Source organism: Heliangelus exortis, chromosome 13, assembly GCF_036169615.1.
Source record: "Heliangelus exortis chromosome 13, bHelExo1.hap1, whole genome shotgun sequence".
Lineage (NCBI taxonomy): Eukaryota > Metazoa > Chordata > Aves > Apodiformes > Trochilidae > Heliangelus > Heliangelus exortis.
In genome coordinates this window covers 11,995,627-12,011,317 of record NC_092434.1, presented here as the reverse complement: position 1 = coordinate 12,011,317, position 15,691 = coordinate 11,995,627, and the positions used below count along the sequence as shown (strand labels likewise).

General features: G+C 37.4%; 1 long non-coding RNA gene across 1 annotated transcript in view; it reads left to right on the top strand.

The window, feature by feature from the left end:
- The first annotated feature begins 1,136 nt into the window (after window positions 1-1,136).
- Window positions 1,137-15,691, top strand: part of LOC139801963 (uncharacterized) — a 33,414-nt gene continuing 18,859 nt past the window's right edge. Inside the window, exon 1 of the long non-coding RNA XR_011728430.1 lies at window positions 1,137-1,266. This is a non-coding gene — a long non-coding RNA (uncharacterized lncRNA). The remainder of the gene's footprint in view (window positions 1,267-15,691) is intronic.

The following is a 15,691-nucleotide window of genomic DNA, read 5'->3' as shown; positions in this document are numbered from 1 at the left end:
GAAAATTAATCTGGTGAGAAGACCTCTTGGCATGACAAAGGTGATCTTTTGAAGTAGAGGCTGTAGAAGTCTGCATAGTCAGGAGAGGGGAAAGGTTTAAAATATGGAACATTTAGCCACAAATTAGCTCTTGTGGTGTTTGGCAGTTTGATATTAAACTGAAGTTCTAATTGTCTGCCTGTGTGTGTGTGTGTGTGTGTGTGTGTGTGTGTGTGTGTGTGTGTGTATATGCATGCTGAGACTGTCTCTGAGAATCCTCGGGGGGTGAGTTCCATCTGAGCCCCAACCCCAAAGTGGCAAGGCAGCAGTTCTGTGATGGGGTTGCCCTCTGTGTGGGTTTTGTACTGTAGCTGTTCTGGCTTATACAGTGAATTTAGGTTCCTGTGAGAGGCTTATTCCTACAGGGAGCAATATATGCAGCAGATGTTTGCAGTGACACAAAACAGCCTTTGAAAAGAAGTTGCATTTTTTCAGTCATACCAAATATGTTCCTATGTGAGAATTGCAAAGCAAACCAAATGAAGATGTGTACAGGTTTGTAACATGAATTTCTAGTGCCAATGCATACCCTTTTTCAGTGTGAGACAGCTAGTTCTTACTGTGGCATCCAAGTGTGTCTGTTGCATACCAGTTCTCCTTGCACAGGGTTTGATTCTGGATTGCAGGTAACGTATTTTGTCAATGGTCTTCCACTGCATCTCTGAGGTAATTCTGCTTGTCTGTTGACAGGCCTTGCTAATAGCACTTATGGCGCACCTGGCTAAATCACTCCTACTCCCCTGTCCTAGGGGAGGGATGAGTTTTCTAACTTCATGTGACAACAGTGATATGAATGGTTGGTCTAAGTTGCCCTTACCGGTCATAAGACAGCATAGAAATTCTCCACAGATGTGAATGCATTTGTATGTTGTTGCATTTACAATTAGGGAATCAGAGCAAGTGCTAATAACCAGGAAACAGCAATATTCATGCAGCTATTATAAGTGTGTTTGCTTCAGATTAGAAGTTGTACTGAGGTAGACAAATAAACACAGAATAGAAGTGCTCTTCTGTGAATTTGTTTTGCAGATGTTTTCCTGTCACTAGTATTTTTTATTTAATGCTGCTGTTAACTACACACAGTAAAGTGAAGCCACTGTCTGGAAAATGCAGTTTGTTCCTGGAGGAAAGGAGTGAGGAAATAAGTTTCAGTGGGAGATTGCATGCTGTAAAGGTTGTTCATACTGTACTCAGCTGTGATTCAGTGTGCAGATCCTAGCCTTACAGGTAGGTTTTGATAAAGCTTTGCACTTGTTCTGCAGTGTCTTTTATTGTTTCTGCTCCCATTCTGCACACTTGTTTTCCTTGCCTGTCGCTCTGCCTAAGATCCAGAGACTGTGGCTGCAGGAGGGAGGATTCATACAGCAAGCTGATGTGATGGAAAACTGGTGTCCCCAAAATTAAACAGAAATACAGTGTTCTGTCACACCTGGGGAACCAAACTGATTCATACGGTGCTTGCGTGGTGTCCACATCCCGTGCAGGGAGGGGCTGCAAATACACTTGTGGGAACAGAACCATTGCTTTGATGGTAGTCCATAGTTACACTGGACTGATTATTCTACGTCAGTATGAATTCATGCAAATTTAGTAGTGCATATGCACTACACAGCTGTTGGAGTCTTCATTAGTAACTTTAAGGAAATGAGTTTCAAGCAGAATTTGCTTTTGGTTTATGTATTATTGTGTATAAAAAGAAAAGCAATTTGAGAAATTATGCACAAAATCAAAGGGTGATTATTTGGCATTTTTAAAACCACATAACATAGGCTTGTACTACTCAGATAGTACTAAACAGAAAAGCTGCAGGCATACCCAGCTGTTACAAAACATTCTTGGTCCATAACAAGTAGAAATCTTCACCAGTGTAAGACTAGGTGAGGAAGTGCAGCTGACTTTTGTCACTCAGCTGCATGCATGGCAGAATAACAGCCTTCAGCTGGAGAGCTAAAAACTGCAGAAGAACTTTTCCCCCCCCTTTCATAAGCTCTGTTGCATTGCATGCAGAGTGTTAAAGCTGTATGTTTTAGGTTATTCTCAAGCAGAACAGAACTGTAGCTGTCACAAGCGTCTTGAAGTCCGGTTCTGTATGCTCTTATGTTTGTCATTTAAATTACTTATTTTTAAATTACACCTGATTTTGGATTACTTGGAGGTGGAAGTGCCATTTTTCAGGAGAGGTCTCATGCAGTGACCTTGCTCACACTAAGGATATCACCAGGAGAATCGAATTGCTAATAGTGGGCAGTTTGTGATGCTCCCTGTAAGGGCAAGGGTGGTGGAATTGCTCCAGTTCAATGCTTTTGAGTTCTATCAAAAATATCTCTCTGTGGTAACTACTTCAGTTCTGTAAACATTTGTTGCTCAAAAGCATCCCTCTGTCTCTTTTGTGAGTTTGTTTTTTTTTTAAAACATTTTTCCCTTCTTTTAGCAATTAACTATCAACAGTTACCTTGTGTATGAGGAGGTAACACCTCAGAACAAAACCAACTGTGTGTAGTCCTTAGATTCCAAATTCTCTCTTTTCCTTCAAATGCTGAAGATTCATTTAACATGCTTCATATTGCAGCTGTTTTTTTTTACTGTTTTCCTGCTTCTTTGCATGCCTTAAAGTAATTCTAGCTGTTTCATTTCTGTAATCCATTTTATTCAATGAGAGCTGCTTGGTGGTGCTTCCTGACTCTACACTGGACAGCCCTGCTGTTAGTCTGAAGCTGAGATAGTCATAGTGTAAGAGTTGATAAATGTGGACTCTTTTGGGTTGATTTTTTTGTTTGTTTGCTTATTGAGATTTTTTCGTTTTATCAATTTGTTTTTGGCTCAGTATTGATGAAACAACTGTGTTTCTTTGTTCCTAAAAAGTAAGGAGGAATACAGCCGGTATCTCTTATTCTACTGTAAGTTTTAGTGCTGTTTTAATTCTGAGTGGCTGTGTGACTGGCATGCTCTACTGTCTGCAAAGAAAATCATGAATGTTTGAAGTCCAGAACACAAGTTGAGAGTTTGGTGCTTCCCCATTTAAAAAAAATTAATAGGTGAAGAGTCCACTAAATATTGCTTTCCTTTTCCCAATCATATCCCTGACTCTTTTTAAAATAACTTTTAATTAATTTTCTTTGGAACGTTTCATGGTCTTCTTAATGCTCCTTTGATTTCCTTCTTGTACAGTATTATAACTAATTTTTTTTTTTACTAGCTCTGTATTGCCTGTTTGCCCTCCAGGCTGCAGAGACTATAAAATGAGATTTCTCTGTTTCTGGCCACTGATCTACAGTCTCTTTTCCATCCTCTAATGTGCTGTTCTTTAGTACTTTGATTCCTCATGTTCTTGGGTGGCCTTTCTTATCCCTCTCTTTTGGATTTAGTGTTTTCTCTAGCTTTTCCGAGGCTGCTTTCTCCATGTTCATTGTCTGTTTGGCATCAGCATGATCTGTAGCTTCGCTCTTTCTTCCTTTCATCCCTCACAAGATCTCTGCTGCATATGGTGGCCACCTTTCTTTAAAACTGCTTTAGCAAAAGCTCTTTCAAAAACTTATGCAATCTACCATCTACCTTCTTGCCTGTTCTTATCTTCTCTGTTCCTCCCCACTATGTTCTTAGTTTGAGATCTGTCAACTCTGCATGATTAAATCAGTGTAAATAGTCTTGGCAAACAGTTTTGGGTTCTTATATATTGGCTCTCCCTGGGTTCTCAGATTTTTCTCCCCCTCCCTCTCTCTGCTAGAAAACCTGCTCTTTTCTCTCTCTCGGCACTATCTCTTGAGCGCTGTCCCTTTCTCTGCTTTTTCTGTCTTTGTCTGTTGTCTCCAGGGCCTCCACTGTCACATCATACAGTTCTTCCATCATATCTGGCATTTCTGACCTGATCTTCCTCTCTAGCTTGCCTGCATTTTCTCATTAGTTACAGGCATCCCCTACTGATTCTGTCAGATTTTATTTTTTTAAGGTATTTCCTACAGTTTTTCTAATTTTTTTTTTCCCTGTGACTTTTAAAAATGTCCTCTAACAACTAAAGTGAACTGGTGGGGTTTTTGTTAGCTTGCTTGCTTTCTCCCTTTTTTGTTTTGCATATTGACTTCCTGTAGCCATTCTGAAAAATCTTTTGACCATCCCATTTGCAGTGCTTAACACCAGTACCATTTGAATTTCTAAAACTACTGAGGAACGTTGAGGTTGCATTTTAGCCTGCCTTTGTTATTTGAGAGCTAACCTGTTAAAACTAACAGCCATCAAGATGTAATTTTAAAGTCTTTTAATATGGCTTGTTTCAAGTATGCTTCACTAACAGTTTATGCTGTCAGCATGTTGCCTTGAGCTTCCACTTGCACAGCTTTAGCAATCTTCACCTACTGACATTCTCTTTCCTAAGGCCAAGTTTCCCAGGAGACTTTTCTCATGTGACACAATCTTCTGTAAACTAGACCACTGAAATCTCTCAGCAAAATTAGTTTGTCAGGCTTCAGTACTGGGTGACCTTACTGTGAAACTGCTTATAAATATATTTTGTGTCCATATTGTCTAGGTAATTCCATTAGTATCATTCTCATGGTAGCTGAGCAGGTAGATTGTCTTATTATCGCAGTGCTTGAATTAAATTCAGACTAATTTAAGGATGGTAAACTCTGCTGGTGATATGGGTTCCATGTAACTCTTCACTTCCCAGAACTTCATTTTTAAAGTGAATTTATTTTTTTTTCTTTAAATACAATTATCTTTCTCCTTGTTAATACCTTTGTTTTTTAAGTAATAAATTTTGCTTTTCCAAATCATAAAAATCACCTTGCCTCCCTGCCCAGCAGAGCTGTTCAGGACTTCTGGAGCAACAAGCAGCAGCTTCCTTGGATTGTGAGACTGCTGTGAAATTCATATTGAATCACTGGGGATGAGCAGTGATTCCCTGGCTCCGTGTCCTTCCTTGAAGACACAAGCTTGCATTATGAGTAGAGAACTCTTGAGCTGCCTGAAGATGAGCTCCAGGAAAGATTGTGTCAAGGAATGGTGCTGTTGTGTTTTGTGGTTTCTATAGAATATCCAGTTTTCCAGAATGGTGTAAGAGCTTACAGGGAAACTGTTCAGTTTTAATCCTAGAGAGATGAAAATCAGCATGCTGTTAGCTTTCCAGCTTCAGCTGCCACCTAGTCTGATAGAATAGATCAGATGCTATCCTCACAATCATGATTAAAAACTGCTATTACATAGGTTATGTAGCAGCTACTCTAATTGGGATTGTTCACATGAGAAGGAATTTGGCCATGAAACAGTAGATTGTGAAACATCTCATAGCATCTAATTTGCTATACCTTTACTGTTTCCCTTCACTGCAGTCTGATCAGTGCACAGACCCTGAATGCTATGAATCTGCTGTTGGTTCAGTTTTTTTTTCTTAAGCAAAAGTTTTATTACCTGCCTTCTGTTGAAAAGTATACAGTAATTTCTGTGGGAATGTGCTTCCTGATCATTCTGTGAAATCCAGTATCCTCCCTGATTCAGCTGTGTAGGTAATATGAAAGTCTTCCATTATGATTGTGGTTATAGGATGAATGATACTTGATTCAGATAATAAAAAAGTAGTTAATTGTGTGAACTAGATCCTCACCAATTACGGTATCATTCAAACCTGCTTGATTTGTTGTAGCCCACTGCAAAGACATCAAAGAAAGTGCTGTAGTTGAAGGTGAAAAGAGGGAAGTTTCTTGTTCATGCTGAGGGAGGCAGAATTTCCAAATTCCACTGGTCAGGCTAGTTGTGCCTTACATTCTTTCTCCTAAGACATTTGAGTTTTTGCAGTGCATGTCAATGCTCAAAGAAGGGTTGTGTTGGAATGCCTTTTCTGCTTTTTTATACACTATGTACATTTTCTTTTGAAATATGTCATCCCATATTACTTATTAAACTCTTCGATTACTTAATTCTTGATCCTGTTGTGAAGAGAAGGCTTTTACATGCAGTCAGTGTTGGCAGGTATGAGGTGAAAATAAGACAATGTTCTTGTCTCTTTTGTAAAAGTAGAGTATATTCAATTCATAGCTTGTTCACTAATTGCACGTATTGATTTCTCAACTTCCTGTGTACTGCAGTATACTCATTGCTTTCACAAGTAGTGTATTTTTAAATATTAAAATAACTCTATTCATTTACCAAAATGAAATAAAAAGAGGACATAAGTGGTTTATCTGTCTATTGTCACATGCAAAGTCCTTGATTTGTTAAAAGAACCATGTAGAGAGGAAGCATTTTATCTTAATCTCACTGAGTTCTGTTAAGCAGCAAAGAACCACTACTTTTGTGGCACAGAAGTCCACAGATCTGGCTCTGTGGTGGGTATCTCCTGTGGAGATCTTGCTCAAGGTTGGAAAAGCTCACAGACTGAATCAGTAGGACCTAATTATTAGCTCTTTTCCCCCCACCATGCCAATATATGTGTATGCATGTGCACACCATTGCAGCCACAGTCACTAGCCATACACACACTCCTGGCTGAGAGGGCTGCAGCTTTTCAATTTAGAAAGCTCTGTTACTTGTGGGGATTATGTTTTGCATTTAAAAAATTATCAGCTTTCACTGGTAATGTATGACTGTAGAATGCATGGCTGTTAAATGTGTTTTCAGACAAGGTCTTTTCAGCAAGAGCTGTTGCTTTAGCAAGCATTCACAAAACCTTCCAAACAAATACAACCTGTCTTTCTGTAGGATAAATGCAAACAGTGTGGGTATTGCCAGTTATTCATAAGTATTCTAGTTCCTTTTCCACTTCACACAGTCATTTAACAGTACAGTCTGGAGTATTTCTATAAACTGATTTCTAGGCCATGCTGGATATATTTGTGGAGGGAGTTTGCAACAAAGAGGGATGTTGTCTTTGTGCAGTACCCTTCCAGAAGCCAGCATGCTCCTCGTTGGACTTCTGTAAATCTTGCAGCAGGACCTAATCCTGTATGAGCAGTATTTGCTCATTTGTATAATCCTTGCTGTAGCTAAACTGTCTTTTTAGAATTTCAAGGGGTGGTTTTGGTGGTGTTTTTGAGGTTTTTTGTGGGATTTTGAGGAAAAAAAAAAAAAAAAAAAATCCTGGCATTTTGAGGCCACTCTAGTTTTGTCAAATACTTTTTTAAATTACACTTCAAGTGAATAGAATTCTACTAAATGTGCTAGATGTCAAGTGAAAACTCTGCTAGATATAATTTATCATTTATAAGCATGAGAAAAGTGAATTAAAATTAATAATCAAAGCAGACAAAAATAAGGAAAAAGGTTTGCTTGAATCTCCTGTTACACAGTAGAAAATAATTTAGAATACACTCTATGTTGGTGGAAAGGAACACTTCTTTTTGTCTTTAATAGCTTTTAGAAAAACTGCATGTATTTCAGCAGAGTTGCTGTTCCCAAAATCTCCATGGTTTTTGGCACAGGGTGGTGTCTATCAAACAATGTCTGTTCAGTTGAGTTTATTATTCAGAAGATCACAAATTAGAGAGTGCATTGTCATTATGGTAATGGCCTATGATTTCAAGCATTTGGCTTGGGTTTATTACAGTCTTCCAATAAGGCCTTAAATGAGACAATTGACCGTTCTTTATCAAACTCTTCCCAAGCATTTGCAGTAGTTTTGAGTATAAACAAGTCTTAGGAAGATCTTCCCATTTTTAAGGGAGTCACCCATACTTCTAGCTACATATCCCTGTCCTTTTTGTGTGCTGAGATGCTTTAGCTTTGAGTGGTTAATTTCTCTATATATGCTGGTGAGTGGAAAATGTTCCTGTCCTCCTTTGAGAATGGTATTGGTATTTTAATTGGTATTAAAGTGATTTAGCATGCACCTGAATTGCAAAATGTTCAAATTTGATATTGCACTGCTCTAAGAATTACTCCTACTTTGTAGGATTGTGTGGTTGTAGGTTACTCACTAAAGCACTTCTGAGCAATCTGGAGGTGGAAGTGATGTGCAGATTGTTGCTGAAATATGTTACATGTCTCATCAAAAGTGTGCAGTGTGAGCTGATCCTAAGCTCTCCATTGCATTGATAATTCAGAAATAATACAGAAGAATTTTGTGGGTTTGCTGGTCTGGATGTTCTTGCTTGCTATTCTGGCAGATGCCTTATAGTTACAAATAAATACAGAAATACACTGTTGAATTCAAACTTCTGGGCTGTGTTTGCTGATGTGGTGCTTAAAGCAATCTAGCAGAAGTGGAAAATCTCTGATGGGACTCTTAACAGTGGTGGTCCTTGGGATCTGGGTAGCAAAGCTCAGACAGCCTGTCTTTTTCAGTGTCTGTACATTAGTAATGAAATGCAATGTTGGCTTTACTGTCCAGAAGAGGCAGGACTACTGTGGAGTTACGAAGGAGAGTCAGTACAGTCTTCCATGGGAAGGTCTGATCTTCCTGCTGCTGCAGAGGAGGGTGGGTCACATGTGAACATTGGGAATTACTCAAGTTCTCTTCTAACAAGAGCTTGAGGAATCATGCTGCACTGTAGCAGAGTGACAACCAAAGGAATTAACAAGAAAATATAATACAGAGTTCGCATGCTCTCCTTGTTTGTGTGAGGGAATCTGGCTGTGTAGGAACCTAAGCACTATTTCCATAGGTCTTCCTTAATTGCCTTACTCATCCTTAGCAGCAGAAGTGAATGGCTGCTCATGAAAATTAGAGCGATCTTGAGGTTGCTGTCTTCTGTGGTGAGTGCAGAATCATTTGCACAGCTCTTTAGATTGAGCTTTGCTCTTCATCACATCCCAAGTAACAGGACTTGTATTTCAGAACTGTGTTTCACAATTTGCATTAGCTGTTTGTATTCTGCAGTTCATTAACTGAAGCTCTACATGGAGGGAGAGCTTCTGAAGCTAAACATAACTAGTTTTTATTGCATTTAACTAGTTTTTATTGTGTGATTTTTATTTTTTTTTTAATGTTTTATCAGTGTGTTTTCAATTAAAAAATATAAAGCCGAGTTAGTTCAGGTTCTACGGTGCCTCTTAAGTTGGTTAGACAGAAAATAGATTTTTATATATTCTGTTTATCTTTATGTACCCTGTAGCTGTACAGTATTATTTTCAGTCTTATATTTTTAAGTTTTTATGAAAAGACCTAAAGAGTTAATAATTTTACAGAACATGGTATATGAACTTTGCAAATGTGAGGAAGATAGCTTTTACTGTAATTCTCCTGATAGCCCTTAATAATGGAGTAACACATAAAAGGCTTCTAGCTTAATGGGCAAACCTTCCTTAAAGTTACAAAACATTTCTTGAGAAGAACATTTACTAACTCTTACATAAACTCTAAGATGTCTATTCTTTATATTAGGTGTCTGCTTTGAGGTTGACATAGTTTTTGATCTTTTGCCTTTCTTCATCCTCTTTGCTTAAGCTTTTACACTGTTTTTATCTGTTCTTCTGGTATCCTCTCATCTCTGATTGTTTTATGTTTTCTTGAGGCTAGAAGTTTTAGAATATTTCTTTAAGATCAGCTTTAGTCTCACCACTTTTTGCACTTTTTTCTTGGTTTTAAAGAATTACTTTTGTCAAGGTAGAATTTACTTTGTAGCATTTTCTTCTTGATAATTAGTGTGAAGACATTTATTAAGTCTTTATATCCTTAACATTTCAGATCATGGCCATGTGACAATAGGGTAGAAAGGGCTGAACTTAAAAAACAAAACTAAACCAATAAAATATATCCTCTATGAATATACAGTCTTTTAAACGGAAAATTTTCTTCCTGAAAATTTTGGAGGGGATACCTCTGGTAGCAGATTTGAGATATAGTTTTGATTTCTAAGATGTGACTTTTCATTGTGCTGTTTAAAACTCCTTTTGGATATAACCAAGGATGTTGGCTGTTGGAACTCTTGGTGAATCTTCCTACAGGAAGGGTCTTGTGAGTTGCTGATGAGGATGGCAAGAAAGTCCATTGGGCTAAGGTGACTTTATGCATCAGTACAATTGAGTAGTACAGCTGTGGGAGCCCTTATAAAGGGCATCCTTCATCCATGACGGAAGCAGCTGAGCTTCAGCTATAAAGTAAATAATAACCCTGGTATCTGATGCCTGATTGGGGTGTGAAGTAGACAGGTCAGGTGCTATAGAGCTAATTTACTTCAGTGTTGGATAAAAAGCTGTGAGATTTACCAAGTAGTAAACATAACTAAAAAAATGCTAAAGTAATGATTCATATTTTAACTTAAGTAGTGAAGCAGTGCACTGATGATCTCTAATAAAGGTGTTCATTTAATCCTCGATAAAATTGAAATTTTGGGCCTTTTCCTTTTTTGGGAAAGTGTTCATTTCTTAACGTTTGGGAGATGCACTATTAAAAGTTGCTGACTATTGCTTATGACAGCTTTCTAGAAATTAAAAGTTCTTCCTCCAAATAGTTCCAGGGAATGTCAAGTGTGAGATTTCTATTCAGACAAGTGCTGTGGCAGTGTTTAAAGTGGTGTGGGTAGTGTGGTGATGACTAAGCTTTCCTTCTTTGGTTCATGTGTGCAGCAGCTTTCAGTAGTTTCCTGGGCACTTTGCTACACGTGTTTTTTATTCCTCAGAAATCTGATTTGCAATGATATTGTAGTAAAGCCTCATAACCAAATAATTATCCCCAAAGCAGCATTTCCACAGTTGAGAAATGCAATGGGCTAAAGCCATGTGGTTTTCTGTTGAATAACTTCTCAGTTTCTGTTTCAAGCTGTGGCTGACATGGTCAGCATTGGTCTTTGTGCTGCCAGTGGCTTCCCAGTTACTTCTGGGAAGTATCTTTATGTTCAAATACTGAATTCTTACTGACCAGAGATGGATACCTGAGAGGTGCTGGGCCTCCATGTTAAAGCAGCATCTACACACTCAAAGTTATGCTTTAAACTGAACCTAGAAACAATCACCAGTGCAGCCTCAGGCATGATATAAATGCTTTCTGTCTTCAGAACTATGAAATAAATTTTTATTTGCTGTATCATCTGACCCATCTGCATGTATCCCAAATCCAATTAATTTCTTTTACTGTGCATATGACTAGACAATAAGTGTAAATCGACATATTCAAGGAGTTCTTTTCTTTTTTTCCTTCTTTTGCACACACATTCAAAAAGCTTCATCTGCTTTTGGAACATGCAGCATCATTCAAAAATCCAGAAAAATCCCCTTAGTTCAAGCTGCTTATTGAGCTGGCATGTCAAAAAAAAACATGTTTACTTGAGCTGTAGGGTGTTTCAGATGGAAATGCTGGGGCTTGTCCTTATGTGAAAAGAGGCTGAAAAGTGAGCAGTAGTGATTGTCATGATGAAGGTTTGGGGAATTAAAAAATTTTACGATGAGTAAGTGGCTCTCAACTAAATGGAAGACATCTGTGCAAATTTACTGAACCAATATGGGTGTGGTTTTGACTTGTCTATGAGCATGAATGTTAATTTTTTTTCTCTTTACTGCATTAGGGAAATGACTCTACTGTTTTGAGATGTTGAAAGTGTCTGTGGCCCCATGATGTTTTGATGTCTTGAGATATTGCTGTAGAATTTGTTGCTTTTTTTTTTTCTTTTTTAGAAAAGAATGGGCTTGAAATAGAGAAATTGCAGGCTTTGAGGAGGGATTTTTAGTGCAATTTTTAAATTAATCTAGTCCAATGCACTGTAGACCCTACTGTGGTCCAGATTTATCTGAGCTTCAGTCGTATTCAACCTTAGAGGCCATTGAGCCTAACTTAAAATCTTCTGAGTACAAAGAGAAATTCTGTGTCAGTACAGTCATACACTGTTTATAGATAGAAGAATGCCCATTACCTGTGCTTTCTAGACTTACAATGTTATTCAAGGGAATCAGAGGATGATTTTAACAGAGCAGTTCACCCTGAAAGGACACCTAAATCCTGTTAATGGATGCTCACATATTTCTTGTGAAAAATAAGCTGGAAACTGAGATGGTGAACACCATTGGAAACCTTTCAGGAGCTGCCCAGATTAGGTATTTTTGTCTTATTTCAGATAACCAGTTCTTTAATCCAAAAGCCTTGATGAGCAATATAATTAATTAAATTAGTGTGTGAAATACATGTGAAAATCTTAGCAAACTGACTGTCTCTGGCCCTTCCAGCTCACCCCCATTGACCAGTCTGGCTTTGCTCCAAGAGCAGCTACAATTCATAAACTTTAAGAAACATTAAACACATTGATCACGTTAGCCAAGAGAATAAAAGTTGCTACCTCCTACCATTAGGTTCAGAGAAGGCAGTCAATAGGGTTCTTTGGGACTATCATTTTGTAGTAGTGGGGAAATTTAATTTCAGGCATCAGTTTATAACCTCTGCACAACTGTTCTACAATTTTCCATATGCTTTATTTGAATGCCACCCATCAGAAGCTGCCCAAGGCAAGGATGTCCTTTGCCTTTGACTTTTTCCTTTCCTTTCCTTTTGATGTATTTACAGGAGCTGTTACTCAGGATATAGCCCACCATAGCACAGAGCAGAGAACTGTTCCTTTCACCTGCTTTCCACACTCACTAAGGTCATGGGAATGTACGTGTTTGTGTGTGTATATAGTACATATATATATATATATATATATCTTGAGTTACAGCTTCAGACCAAGGGTCCTGTCCCAGTTGTTAGTGCACAGTAGTAGATGCTTAGGGGAGACATAAAGACAATGTTCATCTTTTTTTTACCCTTCCTGCAGTCTGCATTTTATGGATTGTGATGTATTGTGTCTAGTTAATATCTTAAAGTCACCAGAATTTTACCTGGTTTTCATTTATACATTGATGTATGCGAAAAGAGGACACCAGAAGGTACCATTTCAAGTGCTGCAATTTTTTAATTTTTCAGGTCAGTGATCCCTTCTGAGGAGATTAAAATGTCTCCATGTACAATTCTTGCTCAGTTTAACCAGGTTAACAGTACTAAATCTGCAGTCTCTTTCAGATAACTTTGCTATCCTCTGTATTGACATCTTTTTTTTTCTCTTCCCTCTTCTTCTCAACATAGTTTCAGCACACTTGTAAATGTCTGATTTTCTTGGAAGTGCTGTCATAACTACCCACAGAAATTCCGACACATGTAGGGACTGCAAATCAGCTTGAGGTTAAGATGTGGTTTTCATTCATTTTATATCATGTGGGTTTTGTGAAAGTGTTTGTGGAGAAATTGAGAAACTGGTTGGTGACTGCCTGGCTGTCTGCTTGATGCTTTTAACAGGAAAGCAATCTCTTTTTTTTCTGTGTGTGTTGGTGTTCAATGGATTAAGCCCTGAGCAAGGCTTTTGCCCTGTGTGCTAACATGGTGCAAAGAAAACACAGTAATAGCTATAAACTTACAAGGCAACTATGATTCTGCTGTACCTTTGAGGACAGATTGTAAAAGGCTAAGTATCTGTTTCTGAATTAGAAGTACAGGACAGAGCTGCTTTGCTTGGTCCAGCTGGGATGTTTTTTGACTTTATTGCCTGCAGCAACAAAACCTGCAGAAAGTCATGGATAAAGCCAGGATGCACACTAACCTGTTGGAAGCCATCTGCAGAATCAATACAGTTGGTGACAGTTGTATAAACTGTAGGGTGCATGTATCTGTATCCTGCTTTACTAAATAATCAATCTATTGGCTGCCACTTTAGACTCGCTCTGTATTCAAAGCAGTCATGCTTGTGCCTGAGGTATAATTAATATCTGGTATTTGGATGAATATGAGGGGAAATGTATTGATTAGGACTTTTCCCTTAACTTTGTAAGGGTAAAGGAAGCTTTTTTTTTTTTTTTTTTTAAATTTGTTGAACACTTTCAATGAAATATATTAACTTCTTGTTAGAACACACTATACTCTTTGATTCCAATACAGTGATTTCTGACTGTCTCAAGACTACCAAATAAAATCACATTCATTAAAAAAAAACAAACAAAACAAACAAACCAAAACCAAAAAAACCCACAAAACCTACAAATAGACAGGTCTGGCTCTAAATACAAATTAATACTTATACTTTTAGGATTAGCTTTTCTTTTATATTGACAACTTTATTCAAATTACTACTTAGATTTATACAGTTTAAAATTTCTACAGTCTTCAGAATGACCTTAAGTGACTGTGTTACTTGAGTGTCTTGAAACACAGAGAAAACATGCAGATTTTTCTCTGCTTCCAAGAAAATGAGGAAGAGAGTGAATCTTAAATAGCATGAAAACCAACATCATGGGGTTTTCCTTTTTTTTTTTCCCTCTGTAATCAACTTTTAAAAAAGTTGATTTTCAAATTAGTCCCATTGGGTTGAAAATACGTTTATTTCTCTATGAAGTAAAGAATTTCTGTAAGATTTATTTTTCATAAACATTTGGGGGTGTCTGGACCAGAGTGTGAAAACTGTGAAATTAAAAATATTGGTAGAAGAATGAACATAAAAAAAACCCCAAAGACTGAGTATGCCGAAGGGAATAAGTGACATAAAATCTGATGTTTGTGGCCTTCTTTGAGTCATATTTGTGCAGAAAATATAGAAGCATATCTTTAGGTAATAATTGAGAAAGAGGTTTTTGTTAAATTCTTAAATTTGAAAGTATATCACCTGTAAATCAAGCAGAAAAACCAGAGAAGAATAGGCTTAATATACCTAAATAATTTCAGGTATTGATTAAATAGAGCTTAAAACTTGTCAGACCTTCTTTATAGACGTCCTAGAGCACTGAAAATGTCTCTGTGGACTTTTTCCAGAATTCATTCAATACTCTTGTATAAACTTCCATGTTTGTCAGATATTCATCTAACTTTAAGTGGGAAATAGTTTTTTGAGCTAGCGAGAATAGTTCCTCTCATTTCTCCAGTCCTACTGTTTGTTCTGTGTGGTGCTTGTCCAAGTCCCTCATACTTAACAGAAGAAAGATGGCTTTACCAATAGCTTTTTTTAATGACAGAAGTTGGTAAGTACAATATATGTATGGCCCTTTAAATTTTTTATTGCCTGGTTTTAAATCTAGACTGAATGGTGAATGAAGCACTTTGGAAGTCTGTATGGCTCTATAAATTAAAATTGAAACTTCTATAAAGGCATGGAGAATGCAGTGATGGACATCAGTTCTGTGTTTGAAAAGAGTCTACATCTGTTAGTAAATTTAAATTATGAGTTAAACGGCTTTTAAATGATAGAGTGTGAAGGCATATTCTTTACATAATTACTTTAAATGCTTTTTACAGCTTCAGGATTTATGTTGGTAATCACATTGCTACCTGACAGTCTGCATGCTGTAATCCTGCATTCCTGATGGCTTTCACCTTGTTGAAGCTGGCATTCATTTTATCTCCTGTTAATTAGTTAAGATAACTTCAGTGAAGAACAGTGCTGTAGTAACTCTGAAGTAGTTTGAATGATGTGCAAACATCTATAAGCAATGAGTCTTTTGATATGACTTAATGGTTTTTGGCTTTTATTTTCACAACAGTAGTTTTAATAAGATGCTAAGCAATGCTTGGGCTTAGGCTTCACAATATACCATTTTTAGGTAGAACAATAGCTCCTTAAAGAGAGAGAATAGAACATAATTTCCTGATATGAAAATATAGTCATTAACAGGTGCTTCATAGACAGAACTAACTTTTTACTTTGTGCTGATTAAAATCCTTGCATAATAAGTAAATATGTGAATGCTGTTTGTGTTGTATGGCTGAAAATCCAGCTTA